This window comes from Tachyglossus aculeatus, chromosome X5, assembly GCF_015852505.1.
Source record: "Tachyglossus aculeatus isolate mTacAcu1 chromosome X5, mTacAcu1.pri, whole genome shotgun sequence".
Lineage (NCBI taxonomy): Eukaryota > Metazoa > Chordata > Mammalia > Monotremata > Tachyglossidae > Tachyglossus > Tachyglossus aculeatus.
The window spans coordinates 2034252-2040456 of record NC_052097.1 but is presented as its reverse complement, the minus strand read 5'-3'; the positions used below and the strand labels follow the sequence as shown (position 1 = coordinate 2040456).

Genomic DNA, 6205 nt, shown 5'->3' with positions numbered 1-6205 from the left:
GCTGGATGGGAAGCAGTGTGGCCTGGTGACTAGAGCACGGGCTTGAGAGTCAGAGGTCGTGGGTTCTAATCCCAGCTCCGCCACTTGTCTGCTGTGAGACCTTGGGCAAATCACTTCACTTCTCTGTGCCTCAGTTACCTCATCTGTTAAATTTCGGATTGAGACTGTGAACCCCGTGTGGGACAGAGACTGTGTCCAACCTGATTACCTTGTATCTAACTCAGTACTTAGAACAGTGCTTGGCACATAGTAAGCACTTAACAAATTGTTGTTGTTGTTGTCTATGCAATCGAGTTATATCCGACCCATAGCAACACTGTAGACACGTCTCTCCCAGAGCACCCCACTCCATTTGCAATTGTTCTGGTAATGTATCCATAGAGTTTTCTTGGTAAAAATCCACAAGTGATTTACCATCTCCGTCTTCAGTGCACTAAACTCGAGTCTCCGCCTTCGACTCTCTCCCATGCTGCTGCTGCCTGGCACGGGTGAGTTTTGACTTGTAGCAGATTGCTTTCCAATCGCTAGCCACTGCCCAAGCTAGGAATGGAATGGATATGCCTCTGCTTGACTCTCCCTCCCTTGGTCGAGACTGGAAGAGTACTGGAAACTCTCCAGGTGTGACCCTGAGAGGTGTGCTTAACAAGTACAATGATAATAATAATAATAATTGTTATTATTATTCTCTGTGCTTCAGTTTCTTCAGTGGTAAAATGAGGACACATTCTCCCTCCTACTTATACTGTAAACCCCATGCAGGACAGGGACTGTGTCTGATCAAATTAACTGTACCTACCCCAGCGCTTAAAACAGTGTCTGACACATAGTAAGCGCTTAACAAATACCACAAAAAAGCTAGGTTCAGCATCACGGTGATGTTCCAGTGACCAGCCGGGCAGGGGCCGGTCCTACCTGGGTTGGATGAGGGCCCAGATGCCTTCCTGCCCAGTGGTATTATTCTCAAGGCCTGGCCTCCCTTCGCTTCAGCTCCCCCCACCAAGTGCCACGGCTCAGAAGCGGTGCCCGTGTCATTTATTCATTCATTCAATCATATTTATTGAGCGCTTACTGTGTGCAGAGCCCTGTATTAAGCGTTTGGAAGAGTACAAAATAACAATAGACATATTCCCTGCCCACAACAAGCTTACAGTCTAGAGGGGAAGACAGACATTAATATAAATAAATACATGTTTACAGATATGTATGTAAGTGCCGTGGGATTGGGATGGAAGTTGAATAAAGGGAGCAAGTTAGGGTGACACAGAAGGAAGTGGGAGAAAGGAATGCCTCTTGGAGGAGATGTTCCATCACTTGGAAGCAGCATCGTTGTCCATGGGGAGACAGGAGGGGGATGCGAGTTGTGGGTGCTGGGTGACCCTCCGAGGACACACCCCGGGCCCTGTGGATTCTGCCCAAAATCCTGCTTGTTGCCATCGCGCTGTACTATGTAACCAGAGCAGCGCCCAGGAGGTCAGCAGTGCCCTCTGATTCCGGGGTTAGCAGGCATCCGTCCAGTTTCCACGAGTGCCATTGGGGCCCCCGGCTCCAGCACCAAGGCCCCGGGCAGATCTGGATGAGCCACAGACAGGATTCCCATACCTCCATGGCCTGGATGGTTCCCCAGGGAGCAAATTCTCCACTCCGTGGTGTCTCTCCAAGGAAAATTCCTGGCCAAGCCAGAGCCTTGGGACCGTTTCCACAATCCCACCTGGATCCTCTTGGCCCGGAGCAGATCGGATGATCCCCTAAGAGCAGGAGGATGGCACCTTCCGTGAAACTACTCTGCCGTTTTGGAGCAGGAGGAAGTCAAACCCTAAAGAGAGGCTGGGACTGGGGAAACGGGACACTGAGAAATAGGGAAAAACAGGAATACAGTCCCATGCCAACAGCGATCCATCTGTTCCCCTAGGATCCTCTCAGTGTCTTAGCGTGCCAAATACAAATTCTCCGGGTCTTTGTCGTCATGAGGGGAGGGGAAGGAAGAGAGAGTCTGGGCTCATTCTGATTGACAGCTGTTGCCTGGGGGAGGGGTGGGGAAAGGACTGGGGGGGTTTTCATGGTATTTTTTAAGCTCTCACTATGTGTCAGGCACTGTACTAAGCTCTGGGATAGATACAAGTTAGTCAGGTTGGACACAGTCCCAGTCCCACATGGGCTCACAGTCTTGATACCCATTTTCCTGTTGAGGGAACTGAGGACCAGAGAAGTGAAGTGACTTGCCGAGGGTCACAGAGTAGACAAGAGACAGAGCCAAGTTAGTCAGGTTGGACACAATCCCAGTCCCACATGGGCTCACAGGTTTGATTCCCATTTTCCTGTTGAGGGAACTGAGGACCAGAGAAGTGAAGTGACTTGCCCAGGGTCACACAGGAGACGAGACACAGTCAGGATTAGAACCCAGGTCATTCTTACTGCCAGGCCTGTGCTCTCTCCAGTAGGCCATGCTGCTTCTCTCCCTCCCGTTGTTGTCACCCACCTGGACTCTGGAGCTCACCAGGGCAGCAGCGGGCGAGGGAACAGGACCGGGGAGTTGAAGAGCCCCCAACAAGAATAGTAACTTTGGCACCTATTAAGCGCTTACTATGCACCGAGCACTGGGCTAAGCACTGGGGTACAGACAAGATAATCAGGCCAGATCCAGTCCCTGTCTCCCATGAGCCCCATGGAGGAGGGAGGGAGAATAAGTATTGAATCTCTATCCCTATTGAATCCCTCTAGACTATAAGCTCACTGTGGGCAGGGAATGTGTCTGTTTATTGTTATATTGTACTCTCCGAAGCCCTTAATAATAATAATAATAATAATAATAATAATAATGGTATTAAGCACTTACTATGTACAAAGCACTGTTCTAAGCACTGGGGAAGTTACAAGGTGATCAGGTTGTCCCACGGGGGAATCACAGTTTTAATCCCCATTTTACAGATGAGATAACTGAGGCTCAGAGAAGTGAAGTGACTTGCCCAAAGTCACACAACTGACAGTTGGCAGAGCCGGGATTTGAGCCCATGACCTCTGACTCCAAAGCCCGTGCTCTTTCCACTGAGCCTTCGCTACACACAGTTAAGTGCTCAATAAATACGATTGAATGACTACTTTACACATGAGGAAACTGCGGCCCCGGGAAGTTCTCCCTTGTCCAAGGTGACACAGCAGATAACGCCAGAGCTGGGACTAGAACCCAGGTCTCCTGACTTCCAGCCCATGCTCTTTCCGCTGACCTGGTGGGGGAATTTTTTCCATTCAAGAACCTGTGCAGTGTGGTCACTTTCGGATCCACTAATTGTAAGGTTGAAACGGTGAATAGATTGCATTTACCATTTTCTTCTTCTTATTATTATTACAGTATACTAATTATGGTATACTACTACAATCCCCTACTATTGCTATATTCTTATAAAAGGTTTGGGTGGGTTTCTGCAAGACATTCAGTGTGACATCATTACGTGTCACAGCCCACCTGGCCCAGCACATGCAACGTCATCTGTGTCGGGGGCGGCCCATGCCTCCAGGCTGGGAATTCCTAGGGATCTTCCGGCTATTTAGCTCCCTTTCCTCTCCGCTGAGCTCAGCCCTGATGACTCACATCGTTTGTTCCCCAAGCAAACAGGTTTTCCCCGCTCAGCAGGGACCAGTGCTCACCCAAGGCTTAGTCCAGTGCTCGGCACATGGGACACATTTAATGAACAGTCAGTCAGTCAATCGTATTTATTGATAGCTTCAATTCCCTCAGTTGCCTCAATTGCTTCAGTTCCCTCATCTGTAAAATGGGGATTAAAACTGTGGACCCCATGTGGGACCTAGACTGTGGCCAACCTGATTAGCTTGTATCTACCCCAGAGTTTAGAACAGTGCTTGGTACATAGTAAGCGCTTACAAATGCCATTAACCGCCCCCCACCCCCCCCAAAAAAACCCCCCAAAGAACCTGTTTCATTTGAAGAAGGAGTGGGAAAGAGGCAGCTTCAGGAGTTTCTGAAGAAGGGCTGGATGGGCACGATGGTGGAAGCAGGACTTTGCTGTTTGGGATAGCAGGCTGAGCTTCCTGTCTGTCCCATCCCCACATTTGCTCCCGGCTCCCTCTGGGTCCATGCCTCCATTCCTAGTGGAAAGAGCACTGGACTGGGAGCCAGGACAGTAGCATGGCCTAGTAGTGAAAGCACCGGAGTGGGAGTCAGAAGGTCACGAGTTCTAATCCCAGCGCCGCCACTTGTCTGCTGTGTGACCTTGGGCAAGTCACTTCACTTTTCTGGGCCTCAGTGACCTCATATGTAAAATGGGGATGGAGACTGTGAGGTCCATGGGAGACAGGGACTGTGTTCTACCCGATTCACTTGTATACACCCCAGCGCTTAGTCCAGTGCTTGCTATGTAGTAAGTGCTTAACAAATATCGCAGTTATATTATTATTACCCCTGCTTGCTAAGTGACCTTGGACAAGTCTCTAAACCTCTCTGGACCTCGGTTTCCTCAACTACAAAATGGGGATAAGATACCTTCTCTTCCTTCCTCTTACAGTGACAGACAAGAACTGTGCCTCATCTAATTATCTTGTATCTACCGCAATGCTTAGTGCAGGGCCTGACACACAGTGAAAATGATTATTATCAATCAGTGGCACTTACTGAGCTCCTACATAGCCTGCCACTGTACTAGGCACCTGGGATAGAACTCGTGTTCCCTGTCCTCCAGGATCTTACCATGTAATAGTCGGGGGGTTGGAGGGAGACACAAAGGCACTCATTATTTACTAAGAGTCCAGGCAGGAGGAAGCATGAGGAAATGGCAGAAAGTAGCACAGATATGTCAGGATGAAATATTATCATGCCTCTCGATTTCCTCCTCTGTGAATAGGGGATAATGCTCAGCGCCCGCCCCCTCCACCCCCGCCCCCGGAACTAAGTCCCCTCCCCATCCCTCGCCCCTTCCCCAGAGCACGGACACGCTGTGAGAAAGATGGTGATAAAAATCTGCAGAGCGATTTGAGCTGTTCTGAGAAAGGCGCTGGATAAATACAAGTCGGTGGTGAGGGCAACCTGCCAGGAAGCCAGTTCACCGGACATAAATTGAGGTGGGGGCCGGCGAGCCGGTGAGGGGTCACACTCAGCTTGTTAGTCTCCTGATGAGGGTGGGGGAACGACTCCCCAGTTACATGGGCTATGCAGCCTCCTTAATAGCCCGTGGCCCCCATGGCAGCCTTCCTCAGAGTCTGGGAGGAACAGGGGCTTATAGGTTATTTCCTCTAGTGGGTGACCTCTGACTTTCAGGTGGGTAGGATTTTAAGGTAGAGGAGATAATAATAGGAGTGGAGGCCTGTGACAGTCACTGCTGGTGACCTTTGGTCAGTGAACCTGTCCATCTACCAATCTCCTTGGCTTCCTGGGGATGCCAGGCCCCGAGCCCCTTCACTGACCTGGCCGGTGACCTAGGGCCCAGGTGGGGTAGGGACTATGAATCCCGGCAGCCCACGTGATGCATGGTGCATATCCACCCCAAAGCCCTGGAATTGTGCCCCAGATTCTCCGCCTGAGCTGAGAGCTACCTGAAAGGTGTCCCAGCTGAAAGAGGCCCCAGAGTGTGACAGAGAAGCACAGAATGGACGACACTAGGGTGGGCTGGGACCCAGGGGTGAGTGTTCCCTGCAAGGGGAATAACGAGCCAGTGACAGAGGGGATAGGAGCCATGGAATCCCCTGGGTAGAAGGGATGGTGAGAAGTCATCCAGTCCATCCCCCCGCCTTTGGAATGGTCATTTCTAGACTCTAGGAGCTAAAGGAGAAATGACCTGGGAGTGACAGAGTTTTCCACCTGCTTCGGGGTGGACTGGCCGTAACCAGCCATGGTTGTCCCTGGGGCCGCCCATCCCAGACCTCGAGGATTTTGGCAGAGTGGGACTGCCAGGGCTGCCAGGGGAGAGGGCAGGAACTTGTTCCTCAGCCTCGGAGAACTGGCCCAGGGCCGGATCTATCCCGGCCGTCGGCTAGGGGGGAAGGGGCAGAGGGTGGGCAGGGGGGCCACCCTTCCCAGAGGTTCACCCCTGGGGCCAGAGAGGGAGCGGAGGACAGGGAGCGAAAGTGGCTGTGGTCTGAGGCTGTCGGTCAGGCTCCTTTCCCAAAAGTGAAACCAAGTGGAGAGCACACCTGTTCCTCTCCGCCTCCGTTGGAAGGGCCTGGGGCGTGGGGAGGGGGTGGCCCCGGCTTTGACTCC

The 6205-nt window shown here is 51.6% G+C and overlaps 1 non-coding gene across 1 annotated transcript; it reads right to left on the bottom strand.

Annotated features, from left to right (window-relative positions):
- Positions 1 to 498: 498 nt before the first annotated feature.
- On the bottom strand, positions 499 to 636 carry LOC119947743. The gene has a single exon (XR_005456542.1). It is a non-coding gene; the product is annotated as a small nucleolar RNA SNORA7 (small nucleolar RNA).
- Positions 637 to 6205: the final 5569 nt, after the last annotated feature.